This window comes from Halichoerus grypus, chromosome 4, assembly GCF_964656455.1.
Source record: "Halichoerus grypus chromosome 4, mHalGry1.hap1.1, whole genome shotgun sequence".
Classification (NCBI taxonomy): Eukaryota; Metazoa; Chordata; class Mammalia; order Carnivora; family Phocidae; genus Halichoerus; species Halichoerus grypus.
In genome coordinates this window covers 154,442,336-154,462,354 of record NC_135715.1, presented here as the reverse complement: position 1 = coordinate 154,462,354, position 20,019 = coordinate 154,442,336, and the positions used below count along the sequence as shown (strand labels likewise).

General features: G+C 33.2%; 1 pseudogene; it reads left to right on the top strand.

Moving 5' to 3' along the window:
- Window positions 1–516: 516 nt before the first annotated feature.
- On the top strand, window positions 517–3,010 carry LOC118525798 (52 kDa repressor of the inhibitor of the protein kinase-like; annotated as a pseudogene).
- Window positions 3,011–20,019: the final 17,009 nt, after the last annotated feature.

The window sequence follows — 20,019 nt, the reverse complement described above, 5'->3', positions numbered from 1 at the left end:
GGGAAGAGATTGGACAGTATCTAATAGAGCAAAAGAGAAACAACCTATGACTCAACAGTCCCATGCTTAGGTATATATTCCACAGGAATGGAAGTTTATGTGTATCCAAAAACATGCACAGGGTTGGGGTGCCTGGGTGGCTCAGTTGGTTAAACATCTGACTCTTGATTGCAGCTCAGGTCATGATCTCAGGGTTGTGGGATTGATCCCCTGTGTGTTGGGCTTTGTGCTGGCCATGGGGCCTGCTTAAGATTCTCTCTCTCCCTTTCCCTCTGCCCCCACCCGCAGCTCACTCACGCTCATGCACACACCTCCGCTCACTCTCTCTTTCAAAAAAAAAAAAAAAAAAAATGCACAGGGTTGATGAAAGTATTGTTTGTAACACTTAAAAGCTGTAAATAAGGGCCTTGCCGAGCAGGCCGGCCAGCGGGGCTCCCCTCCCCGGCCCCGACGGGCGGGCGGGCTGCCCTGAGGAGGCGGGGAGGGGAGGGCTGGGCCGCCGGCGGGTGGGTGACAATGCTGAACTTCTGCGCTGCCCCCAACCACAAGAGGAAGAGCACGCAGTCGGACCTGGCCTTTTTCAGGTTCCCGCGGGATCCCGCCAGATGCCAGAATTGGGTGGAGAATTGTAGGAGAGCGGACTTAGAAGATAAAACACCTGATCAACTAAATAAACATTATCGATTATGTGCCAAACACTTTGAGACCTCTATGATCTGTAGAACTATACATTTTGCAGAGGCATCAGAAAACTAAAGAATGATTGGGTTATTTTATTTCTCAAAATTAATTGAAGCAGATACTTGTGAAGTCATTGGGAGAGTCCTTATAGGACAGTTCTTTGAGATAATGCAATACCAACAATATTTGATCTTACCAGTCATTTGAACAATCCACATAGTAGACACAGAAAACGAATAAAAGAATTGAGTGAAGATGAAATCAGGACACTGAAACAGAAAAAAATTGATGAAACTTCTGAACAGGAACCAAAACATAAAGAAATAAACAAACAACAGCAACGCTCAGAATCCCAGTGCAGAAGAAGGGGGTGAAGAACAGGATGAAGACATTTTACTTTTAACCCTTGAAGAGAAAGAAAACAAAGAATACTTAAAATCTTTATTTGAAATTTTGATTCTTATGGGAAAACAAAACATACCTCTGGATGGGCATGAAACTGATGAAATCCCAGAGGGTCTGTTTACTCCGGATAACTTCCAAGCACTGCTGGAGTGCCGGATAAATTCTGGCGAAGAGGTTCTGAGAAACCGCTTTGAGACAACAGCAGTTAACACATTGTTCTGCTCGAAAACACAGCAGAAACAGATGCTAGACATCTGTGAGAGCTGCATTCGGGAGGAGACCCTCAGGGAAGTGAGAGACTCCCACTTCTTTTCCATCATCACTGATGACGTAGTGGACATAGCAGGGGAAGAACACTTGCCTGTGTTGGTGAGGTTTGTTGATGAATCTCATAACCTGAGAGAGGAATTTGTGGGCTTCTTGCCTTATGAAGCTGATGCAGAAATTTTGGCTGTAAAATTTCACACTACAATAACTGAGAAGTGGGGGTTAAACATGGAGTATTGTCGTGGCCAGGCTTACATTGTGTCCAGTGGATTTTCTTCCAAAATGAAAGTCGTTGCTTTTAGACTTTTAGAGAAATATCCCCAAGCTATCTACACACTTTGCTCTTCCTGTGCCTTAAATATGTGGTTGGCAAAATCAGTGCCTGTTGTGTTAGGAACAATTGAGGAAGTTTGTTCTTTCGTCCATTGATCTCCACAATTGCTTTTGGAGCTTGACAATGTAATTTCTGTCCTCTTTCAGAACAATGAGGTAAAGGGTAAAGAACTGAAGGAAATCTGCCATTCTCAGTAGACAGGCAGGCATGATGCTTTTGAAATTTTAGTGGACCTCCTACAAGCACTTGCTTTATGTTTAGATGGTATAAATAGTGATATAAATATTAGATGGAATAACTATATAGCTGGTCGAGCTTTTGTACTCTGTAGTGCAGTAACAGATTTTGATTTCATCGTTACCATTGTTGTTCTTAAAAATGTTCTATCTTTTACAAGAGCCCTTGGGAAAAACCTTCAAGGGCAAACCACTGATGTCTTCTTTGCAGCCAGTAGCTTGACTGCAGTGCTGCATTCACTAAATGAAGTGATGGAAAATATTGAAATTTATCATGAATTTTGGTTCGAAGAAGCCACAAATTTGGCAACTAAGCTTGATATTCAGATGAAACTCCCTAGAAAATTCCGCAGAGCCCAGCAAGGTAACCTGGAATCTCAGCTCACTTCTGAGAGTTACTATAAAGAAACTCTAAATGTTCCAACAGTGGAACACATTATTCAGGAACTGAAAGATATATTCTCAGAACAGCACCTCAAAGCTCTTAAATGCTTATCTCTTGTACTGTCTGTCATGGGACAGCTCAAATTTAATACATCAGAGGAGCACCATGCTGACATATACAGAAGTGACTTGCCCAATCCTGACACACTCTCAGCTGAGCTGCATTGCTGGAGAATCAAGTGGAAACACAGAGGGAAAGATACAGAGCTTCCATCCACCATTTGTGAAGCCCTGCATCTACCAGACATCAAGTTTTTTCCTAATGTTTATGCATTGCTGAAAGTCCTATGTATTCTTCCTGTGATGAAGGTTGAGAATGAACGCTATGAAAATGGGTGAAAGCGTCTCAAAGCATACTTGAGGAACACTTTGACAGACCAAAGTTCAAGTAACTTGGCTTTGCTTAACATAAATTTTGATATAAAACATGATCTGGATTTAATGGTGGACACATATATCAAACTCTATACAACTAAGTCAGAGCTTCCTACAGATAACTCAGAAACCATTGAAAATACCTAAAAGACTTTTAAAGTAGGCTTTCTCTTATGTTTGATATTTGGAAAAATCTGTAAGAAATTTGAAAACATCTTACAGAAAAGCTGTCAGGTGTATGTAGGCCACTTAATCACTGAATATCTTGACCTGTTGACCTCTCATTGAGTACATTAGCCATTGATAATCTGCCTATTTAAATGGCCCCTGTTTAAACTCTCATGCTTTGGAGACATACCTGTTCCAGAAGATAGCATTGAAAGTGCCACATTACACTTCTGTGGGATCTCTGCTAATGGCACTTAGGAATTGTTTTAGTTAAGTCATTTTAGATAAAACATTTATTGTCACTGGATCCAATTGTCTGGTATTGAGTTACCAGTTCTTAGAAGATAAAGATTTTGAAGAGGTATGGGAGGAAGGAGTACATTTTATAAAATATTACAATGAAGCTCAAAGTGACCTTTGAATAGTAGGAGTGTTAGTATGTTAAAAATCTGTAATGGACAGTTAAGGGAGTTACCAGACAGAGAGAGAGAGAGAGAGAGAGAGAAACACGTGAGCTTGCCAGGCAAGGATTGCAGTAGAGATTTTGTCTTTATCAAATAAACTTAAAGGAACAAGTTACAGTTAAAATTTGAATGGGAGAGCCTGCCATTGTTGTTCCACATTGGATTGTTGCTGTTTACATTCCTTTGTTGAGCCTCCATCTTCATAAGCTCTTTAGCAAGTGTATGTAGAACACCTACGTCTTCATAAGCCTTTTAGCAGGTATATGTTGAACACCTCTGTTCATGGTCAAGACAGGATCAGAGGCCATGGATACTGACAACTGATTTGTCTGTTTTCCTCTGTCTTTTTCCATGACTATATCTACTGCCTCATCTTGATTTATAAGCAAAACCTGGAAAACCTACAAAAATAAGTGTTTTGTGGTTTATCTAGGAATAATACAGAAAATAGTGCTGTTATTTTTGGTGAAGAAAATCATGTATAGTTTATTTCAACCTAAATAAAGTGCGAATTTTATTTAAAAAAAAAAAGCTGTAAATAAGCCAAATGTCCATTGACTGTTATCAACAAATCATGAGGTATTGATATTATGAACTATACAGTAGTGAAAATAAAAGAATTGCATAAATAAGCAAAAACCTGGAAAAATGTTAAGGATATACTATTGAGAGAAAGACACAATAGAATGTATGCAGCTTGATTACATTTAAACAAAATCCAAACTTTGTGTAGATCCTAGTACACATGAAAAAAGGAAAACCTCACAGGGTAAATGTTACGGTGTAAGGTCAGTTACTGCTGCTCAGAGGATAAAGGAGGTTATGCTCAGGAAGAGTCATGTGAAGCTTTCTGAAATACTTTTTTTTTTAACCTATTTGAAAAATACAGGGGAATCCACTTCACAATGATTTATATTTTATGCAATTTTCTCTGTTTGTCGTATTTCACAATAAAAATGCTTTTAGAAAGCATTTTATAAAATACTGTGGTTAGATGCAACCAACTCCATGTCTAAATAATATAAATATGGATATACATATATTACTTGACATTTCTACATTGTGCTATTATAGCTTATTTTCATATTTTTGTTTATCTTCATTTTAAGAAATATCTAGGTATATCTATTCAGGTTTTAGTTGTGCATGTTAAACATTTACAATACAGATTCAAAAGGAATGGGATGGAATAGTTTGTAATTCTTCATTATGTTAAGTTACTGGATATAAAACATGTTTTGTTTTTCATTGTGTTCTGCTGACATGGAGTTCTTAGAATATGTAAAATTCTAGAAAAAAAAGGAGTACTTTTAAGCTGCCGAATCTGGTGTGTTAAAATCATTTATCTCCAAAATTCATTGAATAGATTTGGCCCTATTAAAATATTCTTAAATCAACTATGTGGCCCCAGTTTGTTGACGACAACATGGAATATTTCCAAGTCTTTAAGAGCCTCTCTAAATTTTGCACAAGTTTTAGTTATAATTATGTTTTTTAAGCTTACACTCTGTCAACTACTGGGATTCAGATGTATGTTAGGATTTGTGAGAAAATGGTTGGGTATCTAACCAAGACTCTGTTAGGATGGGAAACTGGTTGCATATTGAAAAAGAATGCACTCTGATATTAACATACAGTGAGTACTATGAGAAAAGTACCATAAATTAATGATCAAGAGTGCAGGTTCTAAATCAAAAGCAAGTTTAAACTTGTCTCCTCCGTTTCTGTTTTTCATGACTTAGAGCATGTTATTTACTCTTTTAGGGCCATATTTCCCTCATATATAACATTACACATTCATAGTGTCTAATACAATTATTTTGAGTATTAAATAAGATAATGTATTATAAAGATTAGCTAAATGTCAGGTATATAGCAACCTCTCAGTAAGTTATGGCTATATTTATAATGTTTAATTTGAGACCTACTCACATAATAGTTTCTCACTGTTCAGAGGGTCAAACCAACTAAAAAGTATAGAGTGTGTCTATGGCTCATTGACCACAACAATGCCTCATTCACATTTAGGTTCAAGAGTCCAAGCTGGGAGGCAGAGCCCAATGGGTAGCAGGTAGGTTTTTTAGTTATCGGAAGCCTTGGGAAAAGATGCTGAAGGACAGTATAAATGAGAGGACTTAAATGTTGGGGATTATTTGGTCTTTGTCGGATTTTTGTGAAAAAAGATCTATTAATGTTAGAAATAGTTGGGAACAACATTAAGGGGAACTAGAACTGTGTAGTAAGTGACAACGTGCACTACTGCGAAGCATGTAGTACATACACATAGAACGTATAGCACACAAAGCGGAAGGTGATGTACTTGAAACTAAAGATGATAGAAGGTCTAATATCCAAACTGAGATTCCAGAATTAAAACGATATTTAGGTTTTTTTCATAGTAAAGATGAAGGTAGTCTCTAAGAAAAATGACCTATGTCTTAGATGGCCAAATCTAAGATAAGCTTCTAAAATTGGAAGGTATATGAATGTCTTATGACCAGCATGATTCTAGACATAGTCCTACATTCTCTCCAAAATTACTGATCAATTCCAATCTTATAAAGTTAGAATAGTATGAGAAGATGAGTTCTTCAGGACTTAGAGAAGGCAAAACAAGTTTCTGAAGAGTCACTAATCATGGTAGATTTAAAATATGGAAATCTTGCTTAATAGCATCAGTGATTTATAATATGGTTTAGCAGTCAATATTGGCTAGATTATAATAACAAATGACTCCAAAATGTGATTTATTTACAAAAACATAGTCTTCTCACTTGTACTCTATGACCAGCTACAGCTCTAATTCATATTGCTTTTTCTCTGAGATCTTAGCTGAAAAGCAACCTGTATGCATACACACACACATAATGACATATGCATATATACTAAATTATGTGTGTGTTTGAAATATGTATATATTAAAATAAAGAAAGCACCCCTTTCTTTAGGTTAAATCTAATTTTTGTTTTGTTAGTCTTTTTCTCTTATTTTTAAAGTAATACAGTAGAGAATTCAGCACACCAAAGTACCTATATATTTGTCAAATGATTATTATGCTGCTCTTCTATACTTTAATCAAAATAATACGGTATTTCATGAAGATAGTAATATACTGGATTCAGCCCTCTGTTGCATACGTTAATCCTTTTCCTATATCTGTGGTAATTGGACACCTTAACCCATTTACTCCAATTTGGTCATCTGCTTCAAAAGAAGAAAGCAGTATACACCTTTTTTTGGTAACCTATCTTAGGGTAGATATAACGGGAAATGATGATAACCAATCCTAACTCTGTAACCTTATTTTAAGCAGTTCTTTAGTACAAGAATTAAATAGCAAGCCAGAAACCTATTGAAGCAGAAATTTTTCGTGGGAACTTTTTACACATTTCATGCTCTATTTATTGGAATAATGTAAACAATGTGTTTTTACAAAAGGGGCACATACTTGTTGATGACTTATTCGATAGCCATAGTAAATAGTCACAGTTTCTTTCTATCTCTGTTTTTTCTTCAAGAGAACAAGAAAATGAATCTTTAAATATATGGTCAGTTTTAAAGGAGTTTCATGATGCTGAAGCAGAATTTGAACAAAGGCCTCTTGAAACAATGACTTGAAGACTCTATTTTTCACTTGCTTACATGGAATTAGTCACTAATGCCTTTGATTGCTAATTTATTTCTGCAAGATTATAAAGTCTGTGATGCAAGGGCCTTTAGGCTGTTCACTGTTTCATGGAAACACGGTATTTCAGAATATAAGAAAGAAGCTTTAATGTCTACTAAAAAGCATTATTAGACTACCTTTTAGACAGGGATTCAAAGATGTAATGGTTGGGATAAGATTCTCCCTGACCTTTGGCCCCAGAAAACTTTTCACAGGTGAATTCTAATTTCCCCTCCTAACTTCCAGAGTCCAAAACTTCCTTGCCATAGTTTCAAACTCTCAAAACACAGAATTAGAAAAATTTTGCATAGTGGATATAAGAAAAGCAAAATTCAAACTTGGTGGTAGTACATGAATTAACTTGATACCATTGTATAAAAATAAAAAACTAAAAACTCTGGTAGTTATGCAGTGCTGTATTTCAGAAAACCCATCTGCTACCAAATTTGCTTGTAGCAAACAACAGTGGAACATGGCCAATTGATGAGTCATACTGTAAAATGGGAAAATCACTGAAAGTCCTTTGGAAATATTTTATAGCAAATGTAAAGTCAGTAGATGCTTCTAGCTATGCATGTAATATACTTGCAATATTTCTGAAAATGTTAACAGTATCACTACAAATATAAGATTCACTTTACTAAAACACAATTTTTCTTGAAACCAGTGACTTCTTAAGTGTATAGGTAATAAAACAAACTTTAGCTTATAAGCCATTATTGAAAACAAAGAAGTATCTGAAAATAATAGACTATTAAAATATTAGATAATGATTTAGTGATTTTTTTCTTCCTGTCAACCCCACTGCAATACTACAAAATAAAATAGCGTGAACAATGAATATAACTATTTTCTAACTCAAGAATCTTTTCAGGACAAGGAAATATATTTTTTAAGGTCTATATAAAATTGTGTGTGCAAAAATGAAGGGACATGTTTTCTTCTTTGTAACTTCCTTCTCAATTCTTTACTAATACCCATTGTAATTGTCATAACAAGTTACCACAGATTGAGTGGCTTGAACAACAGAAATTTATTTCTCACAGTTCTAGAAGCTGGAAATCCAAGATCACAACAGATTTGGCCTGTCTCCTTGGCTACCAGACGGCCTCTTTCTCACTGTGCCTTCACATTTTTTTTTTTTTTTCTCTGTGCGCATGTGGAGAGAGAGAGTGAAGTGTCTGGTGTTTTTTTCCTCTTTTTCAGTCCTATTTGATTAGGGCTTTGCCTTTATGACCTCATTTAACCTTAATTACCCCCTCAGGGACCCTATCTCTAAATACAGTTACGCTGGTGGTTAGAACTTCAACATATGAATGGGGGGGGCACAATTTAGTCTATAATACATACTATTCAATAGGAAAAGTTCTTTAGAAGAACAAACCTTAATGTTGATGATCCATAAAGTCTACCAATCAACAGTAGTCAACAACATGACAGATGACTAAATTTTGTTAGCAAATCAATTTTCAAACTTGTAATAACATCAATCCCAGTTTAAAGCAAGAGTTTCTACATGATTTTTAATCTATTTGCTAAACCAACCAACTAATCAAAAGCAAAATGAAACAAAATCAACATCCCTCTTAAATATTACTTAATTTTTCAGTATGACTTGATTTTTATCACTAAAGCAAATAAAAATAATTATAATCTGATCATGCTTTTATTCAAACATCATTGCTGCCTTGAGAGATCCTTTTATTAATCGACCCAGATGAGGACTGTATTTAAAGCCGTTAGAATGCCACAGGTATAAACATAAATAACTAAAATGTGGAAAAAGATATAGATGTGAGCAATCAATTTATTTTTCTTAGACCAAAAATTCAGCATAGAGAAGTGGAAGAGATTTGAATTTGAATGTAAAATAATTGAATGTAAACATATCATGAACTAGGGAAAGTGTTCATAAAATAGGAAAATATTCAAATAATATTACCCTGTATGTATAGTTTTGAAGTGTAAATAACAGCACAATATATATATATATATATATATATACACGTATATATATGCATATATATATATGTATATATATGCATATATATACGTATATATATGCATATATATATAATGGAATATTATTCAGCCATAAAAAAGAATGAAATCTTTCCATTTACCACAACATGGATGGAGTTAGAGAGTATAATGCTAAGTGAAATAAGTCAGAGAAAGACAAATACCATATGATTTCACTCATATGTGGAATTTAAGAAATAAAACAAATGAGCAAAGGAAAAAGAGAGAGAGAAACCAAGAATCAGATTCTGAACTATAGAACAAACTGGTGGTCATAAGAAGAGAGGTGGGTGGGGAGATGGGTGAAATAGGAAATGAGGATTAAAGAGTACACTTATCCTGATGAAAAAAATTAATAAAAATGTTTTTAAATGATAAAGAATTGCATACAAAATTAACATAATTTTATTTTACTTTCTTAGCTTTAAAAAGATAAAAATTATGAGATGATTAAGAATTTATCTAAGACCAAAAGTTAATACAGTCTAGATTAGAGATTTCAATTAGAAAGGAAGACAACAAGCCTAAATATTTATGCATCTAATAATATGGACTCAAAATATTTAATTGAAAGCTGACATAATTCAGAAACAGATCAACAAATTTGTGATCATATATAAAGTTTTTAATTAATCTTTCTCAGGCATTGATAAAACAATCAAGTCAAATGTTAGTAAGTATACAGAGTATTTCAGAATACAGAGAGAAAAACTACTCTCATTTCCATATATGAACACTATGTCTAGCTAGAAAAAAACACATTCTTATAATGTACATATTGAAAAATTACTAAAATAAAAATATCTTGGGCTATGAAGCAAGTATCTATGAATTTCGAAGAATACATTCATACAAATAATTTTTTCTGACCACAATGGAACCTAGGTGGATAAGAACTTATGAAAGATAAGAAAATCTCCAAGTATCTGAAAATTGAGCATTATATTTCTAAGTAACGAGTTTGCCACAAATAATACTATAGTGGAAATAGGAAATATTTTGAACTGTAGACAAATGAAAAATATGACATATCAACATTTCTGGAATGCAGAATTGTTTAAATAGAATTTTAGTATTGAATTAATATTTTAGAAAAACAGGGGCTATAACCCATTATATAAGCATTGACCTCAAGAATCTACATAAGGAACACTATACTACACTCAGAGAAAATAGAAGAAATAAAGAGCAGAATCAATAAGTTTAAAAAAACAATGAAAATTGGCAAGACCATAAGTTACCTCTTTGGAAAGATTAATAAAATTGATAATCCTTTAGCAAGACTAATCTAATCTAATCACTAAAAAATGTGAAAGAGAGATTGAGAGACAACAAATTACCCATGATGCTAGAAATTAAAAGGGAGGACCATCAATATAGATGCTATGGATATTTTTCAAAAAGAAAAAAAGCAATAATATACTGTCAACACATAACACCTGATAAACCTGAAAATTGAGATTAAATGACCTAAAAATCAATTTAGCAAAACATATCAAAGAGTGAATAAAAAGTTTCAGTAGCTCTATATCTAATAAATAAACTTAATCAGTAACTAAAAACTTACCTAAAGGGAAAATCTCCAACCCAGTTGCCTTCCCAGGCAAATTTCTTTCAGATGTGTAAGAAATAACATCAAGCTTACATAAAAATTTCAAATAATACAAAAAGAAGGAACATTTTAAACTATGCCATAAGCCCAGCATAATCTTGATAACATAACCTAATATTACAAGAAGTAAAATTAAAGAACTTTCTATCATTACCGTAGATAAAAAATCCCTAAATAAAATATTAGCAAATCAGTGATGTGTAAAAGGGATAATTTATAATGATCAAATGAGCTTTATTTTAATTATACAAGTTCATTTAATATTCAAACTTTAATTAATATTAGTTAATATCATATCAGAATAAAGCATATGATCTTTTCAATTTATATAAAAAGATTGATAAAATTGAGACCCATTTATGATTTTTTAAAAATCTTAGCAATTTTAGAAATATGTTATATTCTTCCTCATTCTGATCATGGTATTTAAAAAAAAAAAAAACTTACAGCAAATAATATCTAATAGTGAAATATTTAATGCGCCCTTCCTGAGACCTAAAATGAGACTATAATAATTGGCCACTTACAGTCAACTTTCTATCGGGGACCCTATCTGGTATAATGAGATCCCTTACTCAAAAAAAGCTATACTAATTGAAAAGAAAAAAGTCATTATTCTAAAATATATTTGCAAGTAGAAAATAAAAGAAAATAATCGATAAACTATAGAAATAATAAGTAAATTTAGCAAGATCACAGGATATGAAATCAAAACAAAACAAGCTTTTACTTTTAAAAACAAGCCATAAATATAAATATAACATTTAAGAAATAACAGTATCATTTTGTTAGGAATCCAGAAGATTCCTTTTATGAAAAATTACAAGATGATTCTAAAATTCTGTCAAAACGCTAAGACCCAAAATAGCCAAGATTACCTTAAAGAAAAGTAAAGTTGAAAACCTGAAGAATAAGAACGCTATTTCCCACAAAGTTACACTAATTAAGACAGTATGGTAATGGCAAGGAAATTTACAAGGATAGACAACCATACCAAAGAAGAGTCCATGTAAACTCACACACATGTGGTCACTTGGTTCAAGATAATCTAGTGGGAAGAGGCTGGCCTTTTGAAAAGTGATGCCATGTCAATTTATATAACCACATGGAAAACCATACCTAACACCATACACAAAAATGAACTCAAGACGAATCGTACACATATATGTAAAGGGTAAAACAATACATCTCCTGGAGGAAAACATGAGACCATCTTCATAAAAAGAAAAATTTACAAATTGGACTTTATTAAAATTAATAATTTCTGCTCATCAGCACACATCAACTGGAGAATAAAAAGTAAATTCCAGTCTCCAATATACACAAAGAACTTCTAAAAATCAATGAAAAGTGTACCAAGGTTTGAACTGAGACTTCATGAAGGAAAATATCCAAATATCCCTAGACACATACTCATGTGCTCAGCATCCTTAAACAAGAAAATGCAGATTAAATCCATAATAAATCTATATAACACACACTGAAATGGCTAAAGTGAATTTTTTTTTTAAAAGAGCCCTTCCAATACCAAATGTAAACAAGGTCGTAGAACCACTGAAACTCTCATGCATTACTACTAGGAGAAAACAATGGCATAAATACTGTTAAAACCTGTTTTGCAATATCCTCTGAAGCTGAACATAAGCATCTCCTATGATGCAGGAATTTTGTTCTGAGGTATATGCCCAAGGTAAAGAGTGCATATGTAATTTTAAAGATATGTACAGAATTTCGTTATTTTTTAAAACTTTAACTTTTTTATTGGGGAATAATTGACATATCGGGTATATAACATAATGTTATGATACTTGTATACATAGCAAAATGATCTACACAAGTCTATGTAACATCTGTCACCATATATAGTTACAGACTTTTTTCTTATGATGGGAACTTTTAATATTTACTCTCAATAGCAACCTTCAAACACACAATACAGCATCATTAACTACAGTCACCATGCTGTACATTACATCCTTATGACTTAGAAATCTTATAACTGAAAGTATACTTTTGACTTCCTTCACCCATTTAACCCGCCCCCACCCCCTGCCTCTGGCAAACACCAATCTGTTCTCTGTATCTGTGAACTTGAGTCTTTTTCACATAAAGTCTGGGCACTTTAAAAGGGCTTCTGGACTGGGCGGGGGCAGGGAAGTCCAAGAACACAGGCTCTTCATAGCCGTGCCTTAGTTTGCCACTGCTCACAGGTGTTGCAGGCATGAACAGCTGGTCTTCATTTTTTCAGGGCTTGTCTCTCAGGTAGCAGTCTCGAAAAATGGAGTATCTGATGCAAGGTGTGAACTCTGCTCAGGGAGAATTTCCCAGTTTGTGAATTCCCTTCCTGCTGTGAGTCACAGGGCCGGGGTGGGGTTTATGGCAAGATTGTATCTCAGCCTTTCCTACCCACTTCCCTGTGGGATCCTTCTTATTTGCCTGATGTGCTGAGCCAGTTTTTAGGCTGTTTTCAGAGAAAAAATCATTACATATATAGCTGTAGACTCAGTGTGTCTGTGAGAGGGGTGAATTAGGAACTTACTACGCTGCCATCTAAAACCTGAGCCTATACAGATTTGTTAAGAGTGTTTTTCTCTCTAATAGACAAAAATTGGAAACAAGCCAATTGTTCATTTACATGTGAATGATACATAAGTTGAGGTATATTCATGTAATCATATACAACAATGGAAATGAATGAACTATTGCTATCTGCAACAATATGGGTAAATCTCAAGACTTTATATAGAGCACAAGAAGCCAGAAACAAAAAGAATGCATTCTATGTGATTCCATTTATATAAATTTAAAATATATATACATAATATAAGGTGGTAGAAGTTAGAATAGGGTCACAGAATAGTTACTTACTGGTAAGGTACATAAGAGAACTTAACTGGCTTCCAGAAAAGTTCATCTTGATGTCTGTGTTGGTTACATGAATGTATACATACTCGATATTTCAACAAGCTATACATTTAATATTAGTGCACTTTGTATGTGTTAGACTTCAAAAAATTAAAAATAAAACTAATATTTTTTCTGTATGTTAGCAATGAACAATAAGAATTTAAAATTTCAAAAAATATTATCTAGAAATATCAACATTTTCAAATACTTAGAAATATATCTAATGAGAGAATGTATAAGATATCTGCATAGAAAACTATAATGCAATATTGTACAAACATAGGTAGAACTTAATAAAGGGATACGTTATGGCCTTGGATTAGAAGCATTAATGTCATGGAGTTGTAAATTATCTTCAAATTAACCTATAAATGACTCAATACAATTGCGATTCCAATCTTAGCAGGCATTTTCTGTGTGTGTATTCATACATGTATATGTGTGTGAGTACATGGCAATTTACTAGCTGATTCCAAAAAGAAAATATGGAGGTTTAAAGGACCAAAAATAGACAAGATAATCCTGAAGATGAATCAGAATAGGATAATTGTTATCAAATCCTCAAATCAAGTGAAGTTTAATATATCCATTTATTTCTTATTCAATAATATTCAAGGGATCCCAGGGTCTGTGGTGCTTTCTATCTTGTGGCTTTGTCATTCCTTGGAGCCCCAGAATCTGCTGGTACCTCTGACTCAACTAAGAGATGGGAAAAGTTAGAGACAGAATCAACCTGTAATTTTTTTTTTTAAATGATCCAGGCCTTTGTATTGTATACATTATTTCAGCTTACCGTATTGGTCAGAAATAGGTCTTAGGGACTCATTTAATTGTAAACAAGACTGAAAAAATTACTTTATTTCAACTTTTAAATAGAAGGTGAACGCAAATACTAGAAATCACCAACACTTGAATTCATAGCAATTGATGCCATCATAATGATAATTTTTTTTCCTAAGGGAAATGTTGCCTCAATTAAATCTTACATCTCTTCAGGCTTTTATCACTACCACAATTTCCTAAAAATTTCAAAAGCCTGATGCTTCAAAATGGAGTAGACTTGGTTTGCTGATTTATCAGTTATTATGTAAAATTTCTAAGAACATTGCTATTGCTTGAACACTAATTAGGAAATTCAATTTCAGTGTGAGCTTTTTTTTTTTTTTTGTCTACTGTTCAGGAGATCAAAAGAAAGAAGTGAGAAATTTGACAAAGTAGTAATAACACAAACTTTGTGGAAAATGAAGCAGAAGTCCCAAGAAGAGAAATGTTAATGCAAGTGAGCCAAGATTTATTCCAAGTCCTTCAGCAATTAAAATATTTTGCATATGAAAGCCTTTGGAATATTTGCTCTCCTTATTGTAAGCCTCAAATGCATCAGCTTTCATTTTCTAAACTGTAAAAAGGAAACAAACAAATGAAACCAGCTCTACTGTGTTTCATACAGATGTGTTGAGATGCTTAGACTCTGTGTTCTATTTTCCCAAACCAGATGCTTAGGGATATGCCATGAGTGGATGATTTCTTTTTTATCAAGATGTAGTTTCACAGACAGCCTGTTTCTTTATGGACCATGGTATAAAGTAATGGAGAGCCATGTGGTAATACACAGGAAAGATAGTCAAAGAAAAAAATTAAAATAAGGAGATAATTCTAATGCATTTTACATTTTCAGTAGTTAAAGTAATACATACACAAAAACATTACTAAAAAAAAAAGGAGAGAGAAATGAAATCTTATTCAAACCAGAACTGAGCTTATGTAGACAAGTGTTAACTGCATTTTGATGTTAACTTTTTGGGCCCTTTGAGTTATGGAGTTTTCTTTTGTGTGATTACACAACATAGTATTTGTGTTTAATTTAATTTCAGGAAAAAAAAAAAAAACAGATTCAGAGGAGCTTTGCCTTCTAATAACCTAATGGAAAAAACTATTTAACGGAGTATAAAAATACAGGCCTCAGAATTATGATAGAAATCACCACATCCTATAAAGCCTAAAAGACCCCAAAACCATTTTCTGTTGTTGTAGCATTACTTATTTTCCATGCTTATTAAATTGCATGATAGTCTTATTCACACTCAGTGACTTTTACATTTTTCTCAATTAGACAACAAATATAATGTTTGTGTGGTGTATATCAGGAAAAGGATATGTATTTGGGCATACTCCAGCTAACTGCAAGTGGGCTTCTGCTATTACTTTGCAAATGTATCTCAACCATAGCCCAATAATATTTTCTTGTATACATTTAAGAGTGTACTATTTTACAAAGAAAAGGTATTCAACAAATGGACTCAGTCCAGCAAATGTTTATTTTCTCTTTATATGACTACTTTGAGAAAAGCTACATTAAAATGTTTGTCAAAAAATCTATTATCTAATTGTGATCATTTCCAGCAATCATCATTTAATATGATGATGAAAATAACTGAAATCTTAAATGAAAAATTCTAGGATTTATAGTTCTCGATTTTAAATTCCCAATGATTTTTTTTAACCGTAAAGTGGTCATAGAATTTAGGAACAAAGTATCCATTAATGGGGAATAGAATTAAGTAAAATATAAAACATTTGTAATTTTTTTATAAAACAGGTTTTGGAAAGTTAATTAGACATATAAATTGACCCATAATATATTGAGGCTTGAAAAGAATAAGAGAGCAGATATCAATTTTTTGATATTCCTAGTAGTTTTTTCTACCCCATTTTTCTGAAACATGCAATTTTTTTTTTTTTTTTTTTGGCTCCAAGCAACTCAAATAGAATCATTTGGTTCTGCAGGGGGTGGCCAGACATAGTTCCTTGACATCCAACAACAATTCTGGACGTTCAACAAAGGCTGAACTAATTAGAGTGCTTTCATGCTAATAAAAATATATACAGGATTAAGGGAATAGTGTCTTTTTTTCACCATAGGGACAGTTTGGTAGATGTGAGCCATTATAGTCCGTAAGACAGGGAGACATAGAGATAGGATACGAAGCATGATGCTTGAGGGCACCATAATTTTTATTTTGGATATCACAGAATTGAAAAAGCATGCAGTGATGAAGATAATAGTTGCTTGGTGGTGGGGAACAGGTCCCAAACATAGATGGGAAAGAATATGACTTTTTGTGATCAGTTTAGGAAAGTTTTATATAAGATCCAGAATTTGAGGTCAATTTAAGCTATGTACAAAAGAGAAATCCAAAGCATTAAACACAATTTACTATAATTAGTGTTGACTCACTCAGAAGAATTTTAGGAATAAGAAATAAAATTTTGAAATATGAAAATGAATTATGAGAAATTAAATTGCTTATAATTACAGTGGAATCTTGCTCAGTTTAGGCATTATGACTGAATGCCAAATATACATCCATTTGAATAGATTTTCAGATTAAGGACCGTTAATACTGGGAAATTTGGTTTTTGTTTTTGGAGTTTGCATTTTGTTGCTGTTGATTTCAAATTGTTCTATTAAGGAATTTTTCAAACATACACAAAAGTAAATAAAATATTATAATGAGCCTCATGTATCCATCAACTAGTTTCAGTGATTATGGCTCAGTTTATGTTTAACTCTCCCAACTCCCTCTTCTCAATTGCATTATTTTGAAGCAGTCTCAGAATATTCTATAATTTATCTCTAATTTGTTCATGTTTCTCTCTGCAGCAATGCCTCTGAGTGATAACATGTCAGTACCAATGAGGAAACCTAGCACCCATATATTGATTTCTAAATACAGTTTTCCATGGGGCGCCTGGGTGGCTCAGTCGTTAAGTGTCTGCCTTCGGCTCAGGTCATGATCCCAGGGTCCTGGGATCCAGCCCCGCATCGGGCTCCCTGCTCTGCGGGAAGCCTGCTTCTCCCTCTCCCACTCCTCTGCTTGTGATCCTGCTCTCGTTATCTCTCTCTCTGTTAAATAAATAAATAAAATCTTAAAAAAAATAAGAAATACAGTTTTCCATTTAAATACAAGGCAATCTAAGACCTTGGGGAAAGTCATTGATTCTGGGGCTGGGGTAGAGCCTAAAAATCCATTTGTAACTGCTAAAACAAAAGAAAAACAAAATGATAAGAGAGAGACAATCCAAAAGAGCCCAAGACGGTCTCCACTGGCCAAATTTAGGGTATTAAAATGATAGCAACAGCTTATACATCATGAAATACAAAAAGAATCTGTAAAGCCACATTGGTAATATTGATAATCCATACGCACATATAAAGTAAAAGCTCTTTCTTACTGGATGCCCAGTCATTAATATAACAAGAATTATAAGAATAGAAAATCACCACTTTCTTGTCATCCTTGTAATAATTCAGGTAAGAATCACCAAGGGATGCCAACACTAGTAAGGAACAGGATATTTATATGCATTCAAAACATCTCTTTCACATCCAGAGTTAATATTAATAAAATTTCAGAACATTGGTAACAAAGACAAAATATTAAAATGTATTTGAAAGAGAGAGAGAGGGATATAATCTGCAAGGAGGTACAAAATTCAAATGATTGCTGGACACCAGGGATTGAAAGAAAAGGGGGAGGCAATATTTTCAAAGCTCTCTTAGGGAACAGTACGTTTACCAGCATCAGTTTTAATGATATCCAAGGAAATTCTAAAAGTAAAAGGTCTTCACATCATGTGATTTTGGTGACGTTACTAGGTAGTGGTTAAGAGCATAGGCTCCAGAGAGATGGCAGAGTTTGAAATCCTGTCTCAACTGCTGACTAAGCTTAGTCTTAGCAGTTAGCAACATCTTTGCCTCAATTGTCTCATCTATAAAACTGGATAAATAATTGTAATCACTTCTTATGTCTCTTGTGGGTACTTAAAGAGTTCATAAACGTGAAGTGAATAAAATAACTGTTATGGATAATAGTCACTGCTTGTATTAAAGATTGTTTATTTTAGTACATTAAGTCCTATAGATAGATCTGCCCTACAGAGTAGGATATTTATTTTTCATCTGACCCTTTCAAAATATTATCAATATTTCAGAAGTTAAACATTTATTTAAAATGTTCCTGTTTCAAAAAATATATTATGTATTCATCTAGAATTATTAAAACTAGTGGGGACAAGAATAATGGAGTATTTAACTAAATAGTGGTACAATAAAATGGCAACGTTTTACAGCCATTAAAATGGTAAAATGATGATTTATGCTGTTTTTTTAAAAAGGGAAATTATACATAAGGAATTCTTAGGAATGGTATGTGTTAAAATCTTAGTATTATTTTTGGATTTTGTAGTGATGGTATTATTTTCTTCTTGCATCATGCAAATTCCAAATTTCCTATAATTTTATATGTACACACACACATACGCATATACATATATAAATTCTAAGAACTATATCTCTCCTGCCTGTGAGTGTTTAATGGAAATAAAATAATAGGCTCATCCATGAACCACTACCAAGCACATGCTTTTTCAACATTTAAAAATTTCTGTGTGATTTATTTAAAGAAAGTTATATGCTAATGTATTAGATAATTATACGTTTATATGCAGTGAAGGTATTAAAGTCATCTAAGTTTTGTGAATTAAACTAAGAACAAATTATAGTTATAAATGGTTGGTTTATTATTTATATTCTGTCCTCATATTTCTATTGAACATTAGTATTAGAACTCAAAGGGAAACTTCAATGTTGTTTCTATACTAAATGAATGTCAGGTATTTACATGGTATGTTCCAGGTAGACCCAGATAATTTTGGTTAATCATTAACCTACATCCCTTGAAACAAACTTGTATTTTAAGTTGATATGTTGCTTAAATGAATAGGATTATATGTCAAATATAATAGACAACCAATCTCTGTAAAGGTGAACTTCTAGAGGATAAATCAATTTTTTAAATGACTGATTCCCTCAAATTCAAAGTTATCGTTCTTTAAAATAAATCCATTTCCATTATATGGTTCACTTTCCTCAGCACCTTTTAGGGCATGCAGGAATTAATGGTAGTGGTGACATTTCTGTTATTGTAGTTAATATAAGTGATTTATATCTTTTTTACTCTAAAAGTGGCATAGCTTTATTCAAATTTGCAATAAAAAAATTATCCATTAGAAGAATTATAGTGAAGTAAAAAAATAAAAATCTCAGAAGAGGCATATGTTTCCCTGAGACTCACAAATAGTCTTTATGTCATTATCCATTTATTAAATTGGCCTATAAGTACATTCTCAAAGTTCAGATGAATGATCTGCTTGCAGTATTAATCCCCCCTGAATATGTTTAGACCAAAGCTTTATGACCTCTATTTATTATGGCAGACAATGCTACCAGAAAATATCCGCTTTTAAAATCTTATTACTGTCAAATTCTTTATCTAGACCAGTGACTTGACATTCTCACATGAGTGAGCATTAAAGCTTTTGCCTTTTTAACCTCATGATCCTAGAGCATAAATCATTTATAACAGATTCAATTCTCT